General features: G+C 38.6%; 1 pseudogene; it reads right to left on the minus strand.

The window, feature by feature from the left end:
* Nucleotides 1-7,696: 7,696 nt before the first annotated feature.
* On the minus strand, nt 7,697-8,424 carry LOC125148662 (axonemal dynein light intermediate polypeptide 1-like; annotated as a pseudogene).
* Between the last annotated feature and the right edge of the window lie 15,325 nt (nt 8,425-23,749).

The following is a 23,749-nucleotide window of genomic DNA, read 5'->3' on the forward strand; positions in this document are numbered from 1 at the left end:
TTGTAATTATTTCAACTCCATAGTGGAGGGAGTTGAAGTATGCTGCTGGCTGAGGTCCCGTCTATAGGCAGTGTGAGTTTTGAAGACAGAAAAGACCTGATTTTATTCATAGTTCTGTATCTCTTATGTCATCTTAAGTAGTTCAGTGAACCCAAGCTTCTGCTTCTTGTCCATAAAATGTGGATTACAGTGTTGTAGGTTTGTTTTATGAACTAGAAAGAATGTATGTAATGAGCTTAGCACCTTGCTAAGAATTTAATAAATGGTAGCTGCTTTTATTATTGCTATTTTTTCCTTAGGACCTAATCATGTGGTATCTTTTTTGTCAATTAACTTCATACATCTCTTGTTCTTACTCTTACATTTCATTAGCCAGTCTGTGCTAGATTATGCTGCCATAATAAACAACTTTAAAACCTCAGAGGCTTAAATGACACCCTACTTCATGTCTATTTTATATCAGTGACATCCCTGCTCTCATTCGTCCTTGCTCACAGACTAGGCTGATGGAGTCTCCATCATGTGGAAGGTCAATGGGTACCATGGCAGCAGAGGAATTGTGTGGCAGCTTTTAAACACTTCCCCAAGTAGTGACACACATCACTGCTGCTCGCATTTCTTTGACTAAAGCAAGACACATGGCCATATGGCCAACTCCAAGGCAGCAGTGAATGTAACTCTGCCGTATGCTCAAAAAAGGAGACATTATTAAAGCTATCAAAACTACCAATCAAGTGTCCTCATTGATCAAACAGATCACAGCACGTATCTCATATAGAGTTGTTACAAACATTACAGTGGTTGCAATGCCTGAGTGGTTCAGTTGGTTAAGCTCCCGATTCCTGATATCGGCTCAGGACATGATCTCATGGTTCATGAGATAGAGCCCAGTATTAGGCTCTGCTGACAGCACAGAGCCTGCTTGGAATTCTCTCTCTCTCTCTCTCTCTCTCTCTCTCTGCACCTCTGCAACTCACATATGCTCGCTCTCCCTCCCTTTCAAAATAAATAAGTAAACATTAAAAAATAAAATAAAAATTACAGTGGCCAATACATGTTGAACTTTTAGAACAATGTTTAGCATATGGTAATCATGCCATCGTTGCTAGATATTGAGATCTATTGTTGTTGGAAACCCTTCGGAGAACGGAGCCATGGTTTGTGCTGCCTTGCCACCCCATCTGCACTGTCTCTGGTGCCTTGCACCAACTTGTTAATAAATATTTGTTGAAATGAATTGGACAGTGTTCCAGCAACAAGGCTGGGACTACCCACCAGCTGGCAGACCAACCACATGTAGGTTTATCATTCCATTCCCCCTGCCAAACACCAGTGCACTTCACTAAGCATCCCTCAGCTGTGATTCTCCATTTTGGCAACTTAATGGACCTTAATGTAAATGTTCCCAGCCACATAAAACATGTTGAGAAGTATATAGTTTTCTCACTATTGACCGCCAGCCGCCATCACACTATGCACATACAGTGTAGTCCTCCCCAACACCTTTCTTAGAAACATCACAATGGTCAGCACACAGGATATCAGTGGTACATTTTAATGACGATTGGAAAAGAAAAATAAAACAATAAACAAACTTTAAAAACAAGGGTCTGCATCCTGATATATAAATACTCTTTGGCTTGAGCTCGGTAGAAGGTCTCTACCTATCTGGAGACTAAATGAATTCTGTTTCTTTGCATTACCTGCACAATTAAATATAAGGCCATTGGAGGGGCACCTGGGTGGCTCAGTCGGTTAAGTGGCTGACTTCGGCTCAGGTCATGATCTCACGGTCCATAGGTTCAAGCCCCGTGTCGGGCTCTGTGCTGAAAGCTCAGAGCCTGGAGCCTGTTTCAGATTCTGTGTCTCCCTCTCTCTGACCCTCCCCCATTCATGCTCTGTCTCTCTCTGTCTCAAAAATAAATAAATGTTAAAAAAAATTAAAAAAATATATAAGGCCATTGGAAAGAAAAATGCAGTAGAAAAAAAATGTAACTGAGTTGAAGTCTTCTCTTGGCCACCCTCATGAGAAACCCTGAGCATTCTACTTAATTTTTTTTGGTTATTAGTTTATGTACCTATGAAACAGGGAAAATAGTTTGTAGGATCTCCTTCTAAGGGCTGATAAAAGAAATTGACAATAAGAAATATGAAAATTCTGTGAATACATAAAAATGATTATGCAAATATCAGATACTATCCATAAAAATATTTTATTTTGATTTTTGGTATTCTCTTTATTTCTTGACCTTTCTGTATCTGATTTCAATCAATGTTCTCCTATTAGGCTGCCCACTCTTCCCTGTAAGTCCTGTGTAATGAGTAGCAAGTTAAGGCAGAAGAAGAGCAAGCTGACCTCACCCATGTCCTGAACAGATGCTGTTCAGTGAGTTTGTGCTTAACCCTGAGATCTTGATAATGACAGAGAGGATCATTTCAATCTGTTTAGATTTCTCTAACCTGATAAAAATTGATTGAGAACCACCAAATCCAATAGGTAAATGGAGAACTAAATGGAATGTATGCGGCATGAAGAAGTATGTGCATGTAAATGCAGAGGCTGTGAGAGGGGTTGGGAGACAGGAGGCAGTTATACTTTACTAGACTTTCACATAAAACCCCCATTTAGAACAATGCACTTGAGGAAGTGACAGATATAACAATATTCCTTATTAAGGTTATTGTCTATTTGCTGCTTTTTTTGGGGGGGGTCCTTTTTTCTTATCTAATAAATGAAGGAAAGAAAGGATAAAAGAAAGGAGGGAGAGACGAGTAAAATGCAAAAATATTGATTAAAGACCTACTTTGTTTCAGGCAAGAGGTCAAATAATTTATATATTGTGCATTTAACAACCCAACAATACTGGAAGAACCATTATTATTGGCATCTGCCAGATGAAAAAATGGTTAACAGGTGAACCATTTTAACTCATGTGGCTATCACATGGCTTTTAAGCAACAGGTGCCTATTTGATTTCAGACTATCTTTGTTAGTGTATTGACATATTAACAACACGAATGATTTGAATGGTGCTGTTAGAACCACTCAGGTGGTTATTTAAATTTGAACGAGTTAAAATTAAGTAAAATTAAGAATGCAGTCCCACATTTCTTAAATTAATTTCTTAAATTAGCCACATTTCAAGGGCTCAGTCACCACATGGGCCAAAGGGCTATTGAAATGGACAGCAGAAATATAGAACATTTCTATCATTTCAAAAATTTCCATTGGCCAGAGCTGTTTTAAAATGTGGGCTTTTCATGGGTCAGAAATAACCTATTTCTGTTGATTTTCATGAGGCTTATTACTCTACATGCATGGTGATTTCTGACTCTTCTTTGAGGAAAATATTTCACTAGACAAAAATGCCAATCAATCTTTGATTATTTTAACACAGAAGAAAATAAATTCCATGAGGTTCAAGTCTAAATTCTCGGTAGACCTCTGCAAAGTGATTGGTGAAATTTATGGGCACAGCTGGTTTGCAGTTGTAAAACCCTATATTTTTTAATGCAAAATGGCATCTGTGCCTGCTAATTGGATACTTAGGCATACACACAATAAATTGCCTGGGAATTAGAAAGGTGTATTTCTTAAGTCCTGCCCACATCTTGCCATTTTGAGAATCATTGCAGGGATTCATTTTTCCTCCTTGTTATTCTTGTAGGGGAGGTGGAAAAAAGCCTTCTCCTTGTTATAAATATCGCCCGTTGGGAATACATCCTTCCTCCTCCTAATCCAGCTTTAATCCTTCCACGCTCTGAACTAAGAAACCACTGTCTGTTGTGGTAGCTGCCATTCTAAATAAGTTTGAGCTCTGTGATCATTGCCACCTGTCTGGTGAGAAAGGAAAAATCAAACTTGTAAATGCTACAGGCATCCCTGTCTTAGGAGTTGGATTCAAATGTTACACTGAGGCCATAGAAAAGCAGTCAAGATAAAACCTTGCCTAGCCTGTGTTTGAACATTTTAGTTCTAATGCGAGTATTCTCAAGTTTGCAATGCAATGGCAACAATAGAATCTAGGGATATTCTGTTACAAGTTTCATGCAAAAGTTTATTAAATTTGCTCTCATAATTATTGTAAGCCCTAGAAAAGATGACTTGAGCTCCGGAGCCTATACTTCTCTCACCTGAGCAGATTGCTTTATCATTCTTCCGTGCACTGGTAATTTCCATTAGAAAGCTTGCTAACCTGGTATTGACAATTACAAGCCATAATCAGAAGGTGAAAAAGGCTCACCCACTCTGATCTGTGGTAAAGCCGATACCAGCTATCTGGGAAGAAAAGAAACACAAGAAAGTAAACACCGAATTGCTGGTATATCTGCCCTTTTTATGTGAGCACGACAAAGTGTGAAACATGAATGCAGAGAAAGAGAATGATTTTCAGAGATTTAATCCCTTTAGAATAGAAAGCTTTGGTTGCCGTTTAAGGAGCCTTTTCACCTCAAGGTCACAGCTTGAATCTCATCTGGATTTATGTATAGTGTTCGCATTCAATTATTTTTGAGCTCTTTCTGCAGTATTGCCTCCTTGCGTTGCATATATTGTTTATGCCCATTGGCCCTTTTGCACATTTGTCCTGCTCATTCTTGTCTGGTTAATATGCCCTGATCTTTTAAATTGGCTGATTGGGCTGTGATGGATGGGTTATCCTCCTTCCTCCTTTCTTCACCTAGATATAATCAAGTTGAAATCAGACTTCCTGGCCCTCGATGCTCAATGGGGGGAAAAAGTGGGCAGCTCTGGTAATTGGATAGTGCTTGGTGGACCTCCGCCCTTGGAAATATAGGTTCTGTTCTGCTATTTCTAGCCAGTGTAGACGTATCAAAATAAAGAAAATCAATTGACTATGGAGAAAATTACTCACTTAGAAAAATCACTATATATATATATATATACACTATATATATGTGTATATGTATATATGTGTGTGTGTGTATATGTATATATGTATTTGTGTGTGTGCATATGAAGAGATGGCCTACATATACTTATTTTAAGGATAACAGTAATTTTAATTAATAAACATTAATTAGGAACTTATTATGTAAAAGGTATTATGTAAAACTTATTATGTAAAAGGTACTACCAGGAACTATAGCTGATAAAAAGATTAAGTGCCATACCTTCCCTTAATTAACTTATTTAATAGAAAGAAATATATATTTGTGCAAAATAAAAATTAGGGCACAGAGCAACATGATGGCAAACAAGAAATATATAATAAATCTTTCAGACTCACGGTGACAGAGGAATATTGTGGTCTGGGTTGATTAAGGAAGACTTCATACTGGAGGTAGGTCACAGAGAATATATAGCACAAGAATTAGATAGGCAGAAAAATTAAATTGTAGGGCGTTCTAGAAAGTTAGAAGCTGAGAGTATGTATAGTGTGAGCTGTGGACAAGGTGAAATGATTGGCATGGAGCATGATCCCTTAGAAGACATATTGGAGAGATTTGGAGAAAAAGTGAAGCACCACTTTTTTCTTTCACACATGCCTAATCAATTCTTCCTTTCTTTGTCCTCATTTCCGTCCTCCTCCTACTAATGAGAGGCAGCAGACCTAGGGCTGTAGGCCTGTCCTACAGAATCTACAATCCCTTAGCCCTGAAATGCAGGGATGACCATTGAAGGCTGCAAGATGAGGATCCCAGCTTAGAATTCCAGCAGGAGAAGAAAACCTAGCTTAACAGTGCTCAAATTGTGGTTTGGGGCTTTAACATTTTTCTTTCCTTTTCTTTTAGAGCCATCAATTGCCTTCTACAGACATTGAATTCACTTACAAAGTTAGAACAGAGAAATAAAGTGGAATGCAATGATCAGGAAATTCCATTTGTTTTTTTCTCCCTTTCATCATTTTGTTGAATGTGTGCAGAACTATATGAGGTTATTCATTTGTACCCAAGCAGGAATATAGGATTTGCCATATTGGATCAGCCCATTGGTCCATCAATGTTGTATTCTCACAGCCTCTGGCACCAGATGATACATGAAGCACCAGAGGAGAGCAAACTCCCCCCTCCCCCACATACACACACACAAGGCAGAGAGTCAATTGTGCAGTGCAATATATGGGGTAGAAGTCTTAGCTGCTTGGGATTGGACTATATAAATGGAATATGGATTTAAAGATGTCTACATAGGGCAGATGCTGCATCAGTTGAGGACCAATGTAGGCAGTTCTTACCTTTAGAAACTGTGTGCAATGTCTTCCTGCTCACTTTCAATTATAAGAACTATTATTTATCTCACAATAATAAATTGGAATAGTGGAATCAAACAGCCTCATTCCAGAAAGATGAAGGCAACACTGTATGATAACTGACACATGGCTGCTTTCTCTCTGGTGAAAGCATAAATGCAGTCAAAACTGGAATTTAACATAATACCTCAGAATCTGACCCCTCTTCCTTTGGTAATTATTCAAATGGGTTCACGGTCTGTTCAATTACTTAGCCTATTCACTCATTCACTCATCAGGAAAGGACTGTGTTGTGTGGAAATCTTCTAGCTCCAGTGTGAAGGGAGCTACAAGGAAGGCCTCCAAGGCTCAGTATAGTTGGGGAGTTGAGGTATGATGTGTTATCACAATGCAGGTGAGAGTATGGGCTATGTCGCAGGTGTGGCCAGCTGAAATAACACATGCATTCGGAGAAGAAAGGGACCGATTCTAGATGATACAAGAAGGAACAAGCTTTATGCTGATATTTTCTTCCTGAAGGAGAATCTGCACACAACATAAAACAATCAGACATTCCTCAGAATACAATATTTATGCAAAGTAAAAAATATTCTTAGTTTTATCAGTAAATTGTAGGGTGGGAATTGTGTTCAACTATAGATTTCCCGATCTATATAATTTTGCAAAATTATTTCTATTTTATTTAGGATTTTCAACCTGAAGCCCCACCCAGACCTGTTGATAGTGATTCTAATAATGATGGCAGAGTCAGCTACAGAATCTCTGGGGCTCAGTATAAAATGAAACTAGAGGGACCCCAGTTCAAAAAGCAGAGCAAAAAGTATCCATTAAAGATATTCAAATATAAAGCTTTTCTCTTTACTCCATGGTCTCTCCTTCAACCTGTCATGGTGTGTTTAATTTGCTATTTAATGTCATCCTAATTAGTGAAAAATTAAATTTAAATTATTTGCATGACTTTTACTGTTCATCTTTCTATTGCAGAATGCCAGTTTTAAATGCATGTACATGGGGCGCCTGGATGGCTCAGTCAGTTGAGCATCCAACTTTGGCTCAGGTCATGATCTCGCGTTTCGTGAGTCCGAGCCCCGCGTTGGGCTGTCTGCTCACAGCTCAGAGCCTGGAGCCTGCTTCGGATTCTGCATCTTTCTCTCTCTCTGCCCTTCCCCCGCTCATGCTCTGTCTCTCTCTGTCTCAGAAATAAATAAACATCAAAAAAAAAATTAAATGCATGTACAAAGGCACTTGGGTGTGGAATCACCAAACTTGCACAATTCATAATCTAAGCTCATATACCCATCTATATTTTGGTCTTACCAGAACAGTGAGTCCTACACAAAACTAAATTATTTGCATTTCACTTTCTTTTTTCAGGAAACTAGCTTTTTTATTACAAGAGGCTTATGATGGGGTAACAGTGCTTGCTGAGACCCATATGGAAATTTTTGCTTCTTTGGTGCAATAATGCCTTCCCCCGTGGACCTTCAGCTGGGGATTTGTCTGCTTAGCTTGAAGGATGGAATCTCCTCTTTGTGCTTCTTCACCTGTTTCCTTTCGCTCTCCCGCTTCTCAGTGGCCTTACACTTGGCCTTCTGCTCCTTCGTTTGCTTCTCCAAACTTCTCTTTTCCGTTTCTAAGTCTGCACCCTTCCTCTCCATGTCTGACCTCCCCTGTCGGGCCTGCGGCTCCTTCCTCGCGCCACACGCCACACTGCTCTCATACAAGACTTTGGTAGGCGGCCATGGTCATGCAGATGTCATCCTGGACTCACAGCGAAGGCAGTCCCCTCTCTGCACAGTTGACTATGACCGCCTGGATCAGCTCTTCAAAACACTGCGAGCAGAGCTCCCTGCGCACCGGGTAGATGCTGGTCCCCCTTGCCTGCCGCTGCTGCAGCTTCAGGTCCTGCCGTTCCTAGAGGTGCACCTTTCCTCTCCATGTCTGACACCTGCTGGACTCATGGCTGCAGCCACCCACTCCCCTGGGGACAGGACGCTATTCAAGATTTCTTCTGCTCACTTGGTAGGATCTGGGACACAGGAAGCTTGTCTTTGTTGACTGTGAGATTGGATCCGAGGGTCCAGGCTGCTGGGGGGCTGCCTTTCAGTGGCCGTGCTTTGGGGCTCCTTTTCTCTGTGTTAGGCTCCCGACACTCTCTGCTCTCAAACTTGAGCAGAGAGTCTGCAGGGGGGATTATGGGCGGCGGTGCATTTCACTTTTTGATATTCATATGTTCTACCCATTCAATACTCTACCTTCAGCTTAATGATAAGTAAGAAATAATTGAAAAGAAAAGAACTGTGGGTTGCCTTATCTTTTCCTTTCCTTCTAAGGTGTATTTTCAGTGTAAGTAGTTAGCTAACACACAGGGAAGTAACTTGAGTAAGAAAGGATATAATAGAGATCCTGGAATGTTCATGATTCTTAGGCTGCAATTGTCTTCATTCCTCATTCAAAGCAAGTTCTGGTTCAAATGGAAAGCATGATCTCTTGGGGAAAGTGTGGCCTTACTTAGCCATAGATGTAACAAATTTACCTTGTACTTTTGAGTCTTACTGAATTCAAATTCACTTTGAGTCCATCAGAATTCTGAGCTCCTGGTAACTTGTAAATTTTAAATGTAAATGGTTGGCAAGTGATGTTGGTAATAATGCATATTTCAAGTATATACTCTGCTCACATGCATGCCCTAATGCCCCACTGAACTTCACTTATAAAATACAAGTTCAAAGATAAAATTATTAAGAAATTCAAGATGGTGACAGGAGCATTAAACCAAATACAGAGCCCCTTTAAGACAGAGCTCTGTGCAACTGCACAGGCCCAAGCCCATGAAGTTGGCCTTAATAATAATACTATTAAATGTCTAACATTTACTGTACAGGGCTATGTGATAAAGCTACCTTGTATATCTTATATCTTTAATTTTTATAACAGCTCTATTTGATGTAGGAGAAAATTGAGATTTTGATATATTAAGCAATGACGTTCTAGGTTCTTTATATTGAAAGCGTCATTCTCTGGACCATCATAAGATGAGGTTTGTTGGGAATGAAAAATCCTGGGCCCTATCACAGACCTGCTGAATCAGAATCTGCACTTTCAAGAGCATCTCTGGTGATTAGTGTACACATTAAAGTTTGACAAGCACTGTCTGAGTCATTCTGATGACAAACAGAAGGGGCCATGACATGTATCAAATCCTATCTGACTTCAGACCTTAAATATGAAACCAATACCCTACTGTCTTATATAATCCAAATTTCTGATGGTAGGCCCCAGTCATGTGTATTAAAAGACAAATCTAAATTCCAAGTGGACTGTGATCTGCACCATTGGCAATAACCACTGGCGTGGAAACTTCTACCATGCCTTCCAGTTTTATAAACTATGGTAACTTTATAAATCATATTCTTATGGAACACTAGAATAGTGTTGAGGAATACAGAGTAAGGGATATGTTTCTGAGGTTAATGTAAAAGGCCCTAAGAGAAGATAAGTTTTGAGCTGGGTTATTTAGCTTGGACAAGAGAAGTTGGGAAAGATACTTGCAAAAGACCTTTGCAAAATGTGCAGTGCTATGCTCAATGAGCGCTGATCAGTTAGGTTCCTAACTCCATAGAGCTCTGCAAACCTCTAGAGGGACAGATAGATATACCTCTTCTCCCTAACTCAAATCAATCCATATGTAGGGAGAGGAATTTTGCTAGAGGAAGTTAATTCACCTCAATTCAATTATATTTTATTCAAATAGATATTGGGCTGCATATATATTAAATGCAGAGCACTGTGTTTAGTGCCATAGAGAATAATAGAGATGCAAGACACAGAACCATCATCAACGAGTCTCTGCTCTAGCAGACATTTAGTTATTCAACAAATACTCTATAATGCATAAGAGCTTTAGTGATATTAACTCATTTAATCCTCATAATATTCTTATAAAGAATGTACTCTTTTCACCATCCACATCTTGTAAATAAGGAAACTAAGGCACAAAGAGGTCAAGTACTTGACCCAAATTCACACACTGGTGGGGACTGGATTTGAATTCCATCCACCTGTTTCCAGAATCAATCCGAAAATGTTTATAGCTGCTTAATTGCTATTCTAGGCTGCCTCTAAGCCATATTCACAATTTATTATGAAACAAAATAAAACTACAAGAGCATTGTAGGGTGGGAGGAAGGACAAGTTTGATACAAAATTTTAACTTGATTGACTAAAAATATGCGATGACAAGAACTGAGATGTAAAGGACTAAGAGTGACCATGTTTGTTTTTTAAACAGGTATAAAACTATGTAATTTGAATATAAAATATTTTCTCTTGAAATAAAATAATATGAACTATGAAGATGACCCTATTTCCTGGTGTGTGTGTGTAACATCTATGCTTTTATATTTGTCGAATGACTTTGTCACCAATTTCAACTGATATGCCTCATTTTTAACTCCTAGCTCTTTATTTACTAAATAGAATAAGATAAGAGATACTCAACTCTCTAAAGTTCATTTTAGATGTTGTTCAGTCTAGTTACATAAATTACAAATACATAATTATAAATCAAAACAAAGAGTACATTTTATTGTCAGAACCCCAGGCACTGGGCATGTGACTCTGACTTCTTGTGCTGATTTTCAAGGAAGGAACTGGATATGGTAAAGTAGCTGTCAATGATGTGACTTGTGTCACCCTAAAAGTACAAGTAAACGTCACTCTTCTCCAGAAGAGTAAAATATAGACTAAGTAGATAGTGGAATAAAATATTCAAGGACACCATTTTGTTTTAGTTTGCCTTTCAAGTAAGTAGAAGGGCCCTTGATTACCATCTGTTGTGGATTGAATAGTGTACCAGCAAATTCATGTCAGCCTGAAACTACAGAATGTGACCTTATTTGGAAATAGGCTCTTCACAGATGTAATTAGTTAGGATGAGGTCATACTGGATTAAAGTGGGTCCTAAATCCAATATGATGTGTTCTTCCTAATGTGACAAACATGCATAGAGGAAACACCATGGTCTAATGTGTGCTAATGCAACATTTGTGCAACATGGCAAAGACACACATAGAGAAAACATCAGGTGAAGACAGAGGCAAAGATTAGAGTGATGCATCTATAAACCAAAGAATGCTGAGGGTTGTCAGAAACCCAAGAAACTAGGATGCAGGCACGGTAAAGATTCTCCATCTCATCCCCCAAGAAGAAACAAGTCATGCTGACACTTTGATTTCAAATGTCTAGCCTCCAGAAATGTGAGAGATTCAATTTCTCTTGTTTTAATTCAGCCATCCAGTTTGTGGTGTTTGGTCACAGCAATCCTAGGAAATTAAGAGAGTATCTCTTAGTTGGTTAGTATTGAGCATTGATGAGATTGCTGAATTTGGTTTGCCTGCAGTCCAAGGAAGGTATGTTTCATGAAGTCAGTGGTTTATTTTATACTACTCAGTCTATTTCTTATGGAAAAATATATTGTGCTTGGTTATAATTAAAAAGACAAGCAAACAAAACAAAACAAGATTCTAAATGATGGACTGATATATTAATTGAATATGGAACCCAACATTAAGAAAATATTTATGAGAAAATCAAAGAGATTCCACTAGGACCATGACACATTTTATAGAAATGGTATTATGTAAGGATATCATTTAGTGGCATGAGTGGATGAATTACAGAGGATTATAAAATGCACATTAGAAGTTTGATCATCCTGGGGCACCTGGGTGGCTCAGTTGGTTAAGAGTCCGACTTCGGCTCAGGTCGTGATCTCGCAGTTTGTGGGTTCAAGCCCTGCATCCAGCTCTGTGCTGACAGCTCAGAGCCAGGAGCCTGCTTCAGATTCTGTGTCTCCCTCTTTCTATGCCCCTCGCCTGCTCATTCTCTCTCTCTCTCTCTCTCTCTCTCTCTCAAAAATAAATAAACATTGAAAAAAATATTTTAAAAAAAGAAAGTTTGATCATACATAAAATCCAAAAATGTTTGTAATTGTGTCTAGTTTATCATTGTTATTGTTTATTTTCCTATGGTGGTTAGCACAGAAATTCTCTAAAGGTAAAGTACCTGTATGCTTTTTTCAGGAAGAGTAGGACAAGGGGACAGAAGGAAGGCAGGTATATGTGTGTGTGTGTGTGTGTGTGTGTGTGTGTGTGTGTGTGTGAGAGAGAGAGAGAGAGAGAGAGAGAGAGAGAGAGAGAGTTGTGAGCCTGACAAAGGACTCAAGGTCTTAATATTAAATTCCACTGGGATTCTCTCATCCCCAGGTCACCAGATGGCATGTTGCTTGCCTAGGAGTAACTAATTTTTCTATCTACCTTGTCTTCATCTTCTGTGCTTTCCTCACTTCCTTTCCCATTCACCATACTATTGCCAAAAAAATTTTTTTTTCTAATTCACTTTCCTGTATAGTTCTTTTTTTAAATGTTTATATATTTTTGAGACAGAGAAAGACAGAGTGCAAGTAGGGTAGGGGCAGAGAGAGAGAGGGAGACACAGAATCCGAAGCAGGCTCCAGGCTTTGAGCTGTCAGCACAAAGCCTGACGCAGGGCTCAAACTCATGAACTGTGGAGATCATGACCTGAGCCAAAGTCAGAGGCTCAACCAACTGAGCCACACAGGAGCCTCTCTGTCTAGCTCTGTATTGACTCCTAGTAAGATCATAAATCTTATCTTTGGCAAAAATTTAAAATTAAAAAAAAAACAGAGTTTCCAGAACAGAGACTAAGATGACTGCTGAATTTTGAAGGAAAGATATGGACTTTATTTCTCTTCCAAAAGTTCACCTTCATGTAGTATGTGTGTTGTGTGTGTGTGTGTGTGTGTGTGTGTGTGTGTAGATAGAGGGAGAAGTGTGGAGAGAATGAGGGAGGGAGAGAGAGCGGGGGTGGGGAGAGAGAATCCAGGAGCTAGGAAAAGTTGGAGTCAAATGTACAGAACAAGCCATATATGTTCAGAGCCATATTACAGAACTAACCATGCTGGGAATCACCATCTAGTGGATATCTTTGCAAATATCTTTGTAACATTTCTCTCCTTTAAACTGATCTACTGAAACATTTTTATCTTCTTATTCCTATGAGGAAAGAAAAGAAAAACTCAATCATCAAGTCTCTTTTTTGGCAAAAATAACTGTAAATGAATAAAGAAATGTCTAACTATTGTAGGACAATCATGAAACTCCACCACACAACAGAAAATCTGCCTGTGAAAACAATGTTCTTCTCTCCTCTCGTTACACAAAGGTCTGCGGTCAGCTTTCCAGCTGGAATTCTCTCCGACACTGAGGATATTAAGAGTGTGAAGAAAATGCTCGAGTAGATTATAAATAATAGTGTGAGACACAGCAAATTATATTTTCTAATAATTGGCATTACGTTTTTGGATGTAAAGGGGAAACAAAGAATGAAAGCAAAGAGAATGTGAATGTAGGGAATCTGGAATTTCACATCACTTCTTAGTAGTGGGAGTGGGTACAAAGAAATAGAAAATAGAGACAGGGACAAGGAGAGAGAAGGAGAAGAAGGAAAGAGAGATGGAGGAAAGGAAGGAGGTAGAGAGAAAGAGAATAGAGGAAAGAAAGAAAGAAGAAAGAGAGGAAGGAAAAAAGTAAACCAATGCTCATTCATGGGTTGGTCCTGATACCACATCAAGCATCTGAATAAAATGGACTAAAGGACAGAGAAATGCAGCTGAACCTGTAGAGATAAGGGTGTGTCTGTCACCCAGGGGAAGTAATTCCAGTTTCCATGGAATGAGTAATTGCAAATATTACTTCTCCTTGAAAATAAAGAGAAGACAATCATATGTGTTTATTGCATATTCACTGTCTTTGTAGCTTTGTACTTTATATAAAATTATTCTAATGCAAATTCATAACTATCAGTCCTGTAAAGACTGAGAGAGATCTAGGTTCTGTCCTTAATTGGCCTATTACATTGTTGACCAAACTTCTCTGAAGCAGCTTTGCCTCCCTGCCTACTTCACTTGATTTGGGGGATTATCTAACAAGATATTACATGAGAAAGCAATTTTTTAAATGTAAAACATGATTCCTCTTGGGATTTCAACACATCTTGAGAGATAGCTGTTTGGGAGGATATTCCTCTTTTAACAAAAGAGAAAAGGCATTACTTTTTTATGGAGGCATTGTGAAGTGAAGTGTTAAAGCAGGAACATAAAAAATTTAAAGCCTGAAAACACACTACAAAGGAGAAAAAGGGTGTTTTTGTGAGCCGAGGTTGAGAATTATTTATCTAGATTGTTTGTCTACATAGTCAAACCTGACCAAACAAGGACTTTGCTTATTGCAGTTTACCTTGATGCTACCAGAAGCTGAAATGCACACTAAACAGGGATGGACCCCTAATCATATAAATATGTCCAATAGGGATAAATAGTCACTCCAGTTGACTCCTAAGGTTAAAGGAAAAAGGAAGAGAAGAAGTAAAGGATAGATCAGGAGTCAAGAAAGAAAGAATGATGGAGAAAAAGGAAGTCCAGATAATAAGGAAAAGGAGGGACACAAGAAAAAAATGAGTGGAAAGGCTAGGGGAGAGAAGGAAGATGAGGTTATGCCAGAATAAGAACTAAGAATAAAGACTGAGAGAAAAAGTGAGAGATTATTTAGTAAACCTATGTAAACATGTTCTCAGAATAGTTAAGCATCAAACTTGACTTATTTGCAAATTTGCCTCCAGCAGAGCCTACCATTCACTGTGAGACCCTCTTAAGTTTTCTAATAGTCCATAATATCACTGAAAAGTCATTATAAGTCCTTAGCCTGAGGGACCATAGGTATAAATAGAAAGCCATCTCTGTACTTTGTTGAAATTGTTTATAGTCACTGCTGTGTATAAATCGAAAGCACTATGAGTTACAGTAATACTGAATGCTTATTCCAGCCTGAATTCCAACCTGATCCTTTGTTCTAGTTTCTTCTATTTCTGGACGAACAGACATATGGTTATTCAAATAGCAGATTTCCTAACAAGAATAAGAAGGATCAAGTGCTATAAACAAGAATTCAGTTCAGAAACACAGTCATGCATTCATGAATTGTATTGGATTTTCTCTACTCTCCTCAGTTCACTTCTCTACCTGCAAACATACACATACCAATACCTACTTATTTTCTCTTTAATCCAAAGACCAACTAACAAAAAATAATGAAATGTCCTATTGGAGACTTCAACAGAATCAAGGCTGAATGAGCAGCACAAGCAAAACTGCACCCAACAACGATGCTCAAGTCTGTCATTCTAATTGACTGAATGTGTGGTTTAAAGAATACTTTGGCACTCACCCTCCACCCCTGCCTTTTCTTGCTTACAGAACTCTAATTTATTAATTTTAGATATCAAGTGATCATAAACTTTAGGGGCTCTGGGCCCATACTAAGCCCCAGGGATGAATCTTGTACAGTGGTGATCCTGACACCAATGAGATGTGAGGGGAAACATGCTATGGACTTCTATGAAATTTTTAAGTGAGAGATACAGAAAGGGTCATGCTCTCTCCTCACCTTCTAGCCTTTGGATGGAGTCATCAAAGGCTATGATTTCTGGAGCTGTAGCAGCTATCCTGTAACTAGGAGGCAAGTCTGAGGATAAAAGCTGACATCTTGAAAATGGAAGAGAGAATTTATACTCTTGGTTATTAGCCCTGGAACTTCCAACTTCCACACGTCCAGAATTTTGGGCATGTAAAATAATAAAACACCTTTATCTCTCCATTCTAATCCTAGTTGTGTTTCAGCTATTGCATCTAAAAATACTGGTACAAACATCTTCCATAGATTTTAACAGACACACACACACACACACACACACGCGCAACTTTAATTGATGAGTAAGTAAACTTATTAGGAGGAAACATGGAGTCAAATGCAGAATGAAGATGGAATATTCTTGAAGACATGTATAGATGGAAAAGATTCAGAATCATTGGAGTGAAGTAAATTTTTGATTGAGTGACACCTTAGAGAAAATTGGCGAGGATGAGATTAAGTGTGATGAGAGGAAGTGGCATTGAAGAAGAGGAGAGATATTTTATCTTCTGAAACTGAAAGAGAGCAGATAAGAATTGATACTGAGCTATATTCACAATTGTGGAGGAAGAAAGTTGATAGGTTTTATCAATAATCAGTTGAATTTTCTGATTAGTGTATAAAGGTTTTGATGACAGGGTTTGAGGTCATGTTTGATAGTCAGTGTACCTGCCAGGCTGGTGACTTTTCAGGAAATTTCTGAAAGAAATGAGAGAAGCTGGTGAGGATTGGCAGGGTAGAGCCAAAGTTCCAGTTAGAGAACATTGCTTGTTGGTGTCCCTCAAAGTTACAGGAATGGTATTTCTCAAAGACTGTTCCCTAGTTTGAGCAGAGGGATTGAGAAGATGAACTCTGATTGGTTCAGTTTTGAGGATTTCCTGGGAAGACTTAGTAAAAATTTATGAGTAGAACATGTTGGCTTAAGTACTGGTATCTTTTTTACCCAGAAAGGAAGGTACACTCACCCATCAAGGCTTTTCAGTCCAACTGTTAAAGTCTTAAAGGTCTTGAGCTAAAGATTGATATGCCTGGAAGAGACCTTTAGTAGTCACCAAGTTCACTTCTGTGTTTATAAAGAACATTAAGGACTCTCCCATGTATACACTCTGCACTTTTTTTCTCTAGATGAAAAACTTCCATATTGGCAAGATAGCAATATTTTAAGTAAGGATAATATGAAAAATGCTGTTATCCAAAACAAATGAAAGTCAAGCTACTTTGAATAAAGAAGGCAGAGGCCATGTGCCCCACCCCACCTGGTTACCAGTTATATTTCTTTTCCTTAAGTCTGTATTAGCCCCTAGGCATCTCCTTTGAACACCAGTGCTCCTATGAATACGTTTCAAATAAAACTAAAGAATAAACTTAAATTCATTTGTTTGGTCTTAGTTGATGATTTGAGATCTTTTTTTTTTTAATTTTAATTTTTTTAAAGTTTATGTATTTATTTTGACAGAGAGAGAGAGAGAGAGAGAGAGAGAGAGAGAGAGAGAGAGAATATCAGCGGAGGGTAGGGGATAGGGCAGAAACAGAGAGGGGGATAGAGGATCCAAAACAGGCTCTGTGCTGTAAGCAGACAGCCCAATGCAGAGCTCAAACTCACAAATCTTGAGATCATGACTTGAGCTAAAGTAGGACACTTAACCGACTGAGCCACCCATGTACCTCTGAGATCTTTTTTCAACAAGATCAGCCATATAAATAGAATGGCTGACTGCTTACTTGTTATAAATCAGGAACTTCCATACACTGAATGTGCTACTGCATCTTATAACATCATTTCTAACCTAGGAATGGCAGATACTAAGGGTAGCCACTATTCACCATCTATACTGACCTTGAATTATGACTTTTCATTTTTCATTCTTTAATGGAAAAATCTCCTTGAAAAACTTGTAAAAATGGGTATCTTCCTAAATATTTCAAGTGAAAATATGGAGGAATTTAGACTGCCCATGGCATAAAACTTATCAGAATGGAGGAATCTTCTATTAAGAGTGATCTGTATTTTGTCAAAATAGATTTTTCAGATATTAGGTCAATTAAAAAAATTCTGAGGTATCGCATTGGATCTACTTTATTTGCAACAATCACTTTCATTGCCAGTTGAGAGCAAGATAGGTACCAAGAAATGAAGACTCCATCTAGGTATGCCCTAGTTTAAATATTCTGACGGTTAGTGTTAGACCGTGTGTTCCAATTAGAGGTTGGAAAACATTATCACAAACATAATGAGTATATTATAGATCCAAAGATCTAGAGGAGAGGCCAAGATTGAAAATGTCGTAATTTAACCTTCCCCCATAAAACCACAACAAAAACATTGTGTAAATTCTAATGTTTCTCAGGCTCTCCTTTACAAACTGCTGACTTACACACCTACCTATACATTCTCATAACTCAAAGTCACTTTGGGTCACTACTCCATGATTTTTTCATTATCTGTGACTATTATTAACTATAGTTTATCTCCATTTCCTTTCCATTTCTTTGTCTTTTGCTAAAACTCTCTTTTTCAAGGTTCAAGAATTAGGCAAAAGCAGAGCTATTGTTTGATATGTTCAAATGTGCTCAGCAAAGCTTTCTAATAACTTCTGTTAATGCTAAGTATTCTGTGGAAAGAGAGCACTAACTCCCAAAGAGACACACAACATTTTCCTGAAGTTCTATTGTTATCATTTAACACAACACCATGCAACTGGACTTCCACAAGTCCTTCCTAACTTTACTGGAACCTCTGAAACCTGACTCAATCTATGTTTCAGTTCCAAGTCTCAACATTATCCAGACTGACATGAATACAAACCATCAACCAGCATCATCCTACCTTCACCTGTCCTCAATCTCCTCAAGAATTTGACCTGAACTCCATGTAAATTTCCCACATCTATGTGTACCCAGAATATTTTCCCAACCTGGAATTTTACACATTAGAACATAAAAATACCAATGACCCCTCCTCTGACCTAGTCTTCAGAGAAGGCCTGTAATTCTGAGGCTGCTTCCTGAAAGGTCTAAAGAAGGAGAGAAGGGACTCCTATCTGAGACCCTCTAACAAAAGCAAATACCACAGAAAGTCATTCTTTCCCTGAGGATGAAGACAAAGGGCATCTCTTGCAGATTCTGCCAATCATCTCCTAATAAGGGGAGTAGTAATGACCTGTCATCAAAGATAGCTGGTTAACAACAGCCAAGTCTTCCTCTGCTGGTTGTGAGACTTCAGTGGCACAGACTTAAGTGTTATCAGTATCAGAGATAGCAGCATCCATAAAATGGCAGAAGATATAGAATGTGGTGATGAGGCTCAATTGGACCATAGTTTTTCCTAGCTGATGGAATCAATAGAGATTCCAAGGTTGAAGGAATTTTGATTGAGAACCTTGTGGTTCTGGCAGGACACCAAAGATGCCTTTTTCTGCTGGTAATTTGGAAGAAACATCTGTCAAGTGGTTTTCCTTTGTGTCCCAAAGTTCCAAAAAAGGGGGATCGAAATCATTTCTCAGTTCCTCTATAGTTCTGCATTGGTGTCAATTCCCCACTTCTGTTTAATCTTGGGCTCTGAACTTGATCCAGTTTTTAGGTGGGGGGAATCTAAGAAACCTAGTCAGTGACTTGGAAGCACAGCAGCTCAAAACCAAGTACATCTTATTGATGATCCTTCTATCCATAAAAACTAAATTCTTACAATCTAATAATAATAATAATAATAAAATTATTTTAATTTAATAATAATTAAATTAAATTATTTCATTATACCTTAGTTCCACTAGCACAAACCATTGCCTAATTCTTTGCAGAGCCATCCTGTTTGTGAACCTCAGTCTTCCCAATTGGGTACACAGGTTATTTGCAACTGTATGTTCTATATGTAAATGCTAGTCTGCTAAAGCATCCTTTTGTTGTTTACTGCCTGCATGCATTCACTTATTCATTCAAAAATATCAGTTGAAAAAAGATATCAACTGAGCTTCCACTAAGGGGTTGGGGAGAAGACAAGAGCAGAACAGAAATCAGCCAGATCTCACAGAACCTTCACCTGTCCACCAACCGTTTCTTGATCACCAATCCCTGATAGGTCAGCTGTCATGCTTTTGATGACAAACTCTCCCTGGAGTCTCTGACCCAACTTCCGACAACGCTGCCCTAAACCTAATGGATCATAAAATGAACCTAACAGCACCAACCCTGCTGCTCATCTCCCTGCATCCTCACTGATTTTGTCAGCCCACAGAATCATTTCCTCCACTGCCTCTCGCCCATACACAATTGTTTTGTTTTTGCTTTCCAATCTAACAAAGCCACAGTCAAACCTCTGCCTTATTCAAAACAAGCCATTCGTGAGGAAGCTGATGCTAAATCATTTGCCATCATTTTCCTTACAGATTTTGGCATTTAACAGAGAGGGCAAAAATAAGAAAACAAAAAAAACAAAAAAAAACTTTGTTACTAGGCAGTAAAACTCTCCACAATTGAGCATTCACATTGTTCATGGATCAGCAAACACCCCAGTTTGTCTGTAATTGAAAAAAAAAACATTTGGCACATTTCTATTAAAAAACCTTCCCCTTCATGAATGTTTAAACAAATTAACTTGAACAAGAGGCAGTGATATGCATATCAAAAACAATTCTTAAACCTGAAGTCAACTAAAGCATGGGGAAATCAGTGTGCTGGCAGGTGCTCTTTCTAAATTTCACACTAACAATTTTCTTAACACCCTTTTTCTCCTATCAGGCAAGGGCTTTTGCTTTTATCTTGGATGCTCTTAGAATTCTGGTCATTGCTAACGCATTCTTGGTTTACTAAAACCAAGAGTGACTTAGCATGACCAGAGTCAAATTAAGCTGGTACATTCTGTCCACTAATGTTCTAAGGCTCTCTCACTGGTAATTAATGGTGTTCCATAGATGTCTATTAGTGGACTCATCTGAAGTGTATATCCAGTGAGGTCAGTTCCACTTACATAACTATAGTGGTACTCATCTTAGCATGCAGACAGAAAGATTCCAGTGTTAGTTCTGCATCCAACTAAGTCTGTGGCATTGGGCAAGTTGACTTAGTCTCCTCATCTGTAAAATGGAGCAAGATGGCATCTAAATTCAATGATTCTAACAAGCAGTCAGTTATTTTGTTTTTAACCCCACTCTCTAACTTGGCAAGTGTGCACATAGTCTAAAAGACTCGGAGATTACACATCAAAGTGAAATATATGTGCAAAGGTTGGGTTTCCTCAGAACCTCTGCTAAGAGAAGAAATCTATATAATCTCAGTTTCAGGGTATGCACATCCTCTGGGATCACAGTTAGAGCCTTTCCATTCTTATTTTCTTTAAAAACAGGGAACTATTCAGATAGACTTATTCACCCCTCCTCTGAGAGTTGAATGCTGGAGAAAGCATCTCACCATATTGCATCCTGGATCTCATTAGTCTAGGACCTCCATACTCAAAGGGGTCTTTTTCTCCAGGAAATGTATGCTGAGGTCACTGGCCTTTCATGGAGCTTATCAAATCTAGTTTAGATAAAGAAAAAGAAAAGAGAAAAAAAGGAAAGAAAAGAAGGACAGAAGGAAGGAGAGAAAGGTAAGGAAATAAAGGGAGAGTGAAAGACAGAGGCAGAAAGGAATAGACAGAGAGAAAGAAAAGGCTGACTCCCTCTCTCTACACCTCCCTCCCCCCTCAAAATAAATAAACTTAAAAAAAGGGGAGGTGTGCCTGGTGGCTCGGTTGGTTAAGGTTTGGACTTTTGATTTCTGTTCCTGTCTTGATCTCAATGTTGATGGTGAGAAGGAGCCCCCTGTGGAGCACTGCCCTGCCTTCACACAGAGCTTGCTTGGGATTCTCTCCCTCTCTTTCTGCCCCTCCCCTCTGCACAGGAATGTGTGAATGCTTTCTTTGTTTCTCAAAATAAATAAATAACCTTAAAGAACAAAAAACGAAAGGAAAGAATGAGGTAAGGAAAGAAGATGGGGAAAATGGTAGAAAGAAAGATGGAAACAAAAGAAAAAAAGAAAAAAAGAAAAAAATCCTGATCTCTGGGGCTTTGGGGAAGGTGTAGGAGTTAACAGTATACAACCACAATTACAGCAGAAGTTATCCTTGCCCTATAAACAGAAAAAAACAACTTTGGACACTTTCTAACTTTCTCTATTTGTCCTCCTTGCCCTGATTTCCCATTAGTTATGATTTTGTCTTGTTATTAATTACATTTATTTCCCCTAATACCTCTTGAGTACCTTCTTACTAAGTAGGGGAGAGAATTTTGACTCATTTTGATCCTCCAAATAATCCTTAGAGACAGGAAGATAGATGAGGACACGGAAGTACTTGGTATCTGGCAGAGTCAGGACTCCACACACATACCACTACTCCTATCCCACACCATTGGAACACCTTCCCATCTTTGAATGCTTGCTGGGTTCTATACAATTGTAAACAAAAGTCAAGTCACAAGGGATGTTCTATAAAAAAGAATGGTGTTCAGTTGAAAAGAAGAACTAATCAACCTTATGTTGACCTAGAGCCAGAAGCCAACAGGAACAGCCATGTTAAAAAGTTGGAGCAGAGGCAAAGAACGGAGAACAGATATTGCCATAAACATTTGAAGCCTACAGGAAATCATCTATAAGGGCCTTTCCCATAAATTTATCACAACTCAATGCCTTTAAATTAGCTGACTACCGAAACTTTTGTATTAGTGCAGACATTTTTGGATAAAGTTGCCCTGTCTCTGCAACATTCCGTGTCTGCTTTGAAATTTCCACACCTCTCACCCTCGCTCTGTCCCTGCATCCCTCCCTCCTTCTCTTTATCTTTCCTGTCTTCTCTCTCTCCCTTCCCCCATATTGTACAAAGTACACAATTTCAGAGAGAACAATTACACCAACTAGTCTGATTTCATTAAAATCATGAAAAATGAAGAGCAAATTCTCATACTGCTACCTTTAAAAAGTTACAAAAATTGATTGCTTGTTTTTCTCCTCATTCCTGTTTGATTACCCCCCTCCCCGAGATAAGTATTATAAATAAATACAGATTTAATCTCCGTAATTCACCACCAAGGGGAAATGTGTAGTTCACATGAATGGTAGAAAGGATAGACATAAAAAAAGACCCCTCTGCCGATCAAACCTTTCATTTCCAAGCAGAAATAATTACAGTGATGGTCAGTGGGGAGATTTGAGCAATTTACAGAGGTATAACAGCGGTTCCTATCAACACGGTTTTATATTCAGGGCAAGGCATAGAACTCTAGGTCCTGAAGCATTGCCTATAATCTTTATTTCATTTTTAGATGTTATGCTGTAATAAAATGTAAAAAGGGAATACATAAAAAGTTATAGAGGTGGGAAAAAACATGGTTTGAAGTTGTATGGCATTTCTTGACAGGGCATGTTCCTAAGGATATGCAGAGAATAACAAATGCCATTTGAAATAAGTACACTAGAGATCTGAAACTAGATTGAAAACCCAAGTCAATTTTCCTGAGTGTCATTTGATTAGCTTTCTTATATAGAATGGAGGTTTAAACAATGCTGGGATTCTGAGTGCAGAGGTGCTTGGGAACACAGTGAGAAATGGGTTCCTCCCACCAATTTCATTCCGATGGCTTTACAACATTATCTTTTCACATTCTTCCTGTGTTTTTGCAATAATCCACAAATGAAGCAATGTCAGAGAAAATGTGATTGATTGTGGCGAAGCACACGCGCACACTCACGTGCTGCGAGTTATTTTTCTATTCCCTTTCCAATTTGTCCCATAGTTGCTCCAGGCAAATACCTGTAGCCTATTGCCGGTTTTTGGTAGGAAGATAGAAACAAAGTTCTCAAGCTTGAGGGGGAATTTTTGCACAGGTTACAAACAACTCGATTGTGCCTAGTGGCTGTTTTCATATAGAGGGGAATTTCTCATGTTTTTGCCATGATGTTTATTCCGGTTCCCTGAGACAGATTAGATACTACCTAAATAGTATCTAACAATTATGTTTA

Source organism: Prionailurus viverrinus, chromosome D3, assembly GCF_022837055.1.
Source record: "Prionailurus viverrinus isolate Anna chromosome D3, UM_Priviv_1.0, whole genome shotgun sequence".
NCBI classification, from domain to species: domain Eukaryota; kingdom Metazoa; phylum Chordata; class Mammalia; order Carnivora; family Felidae; genus Prionailurus; species Prionailurus viverrinus.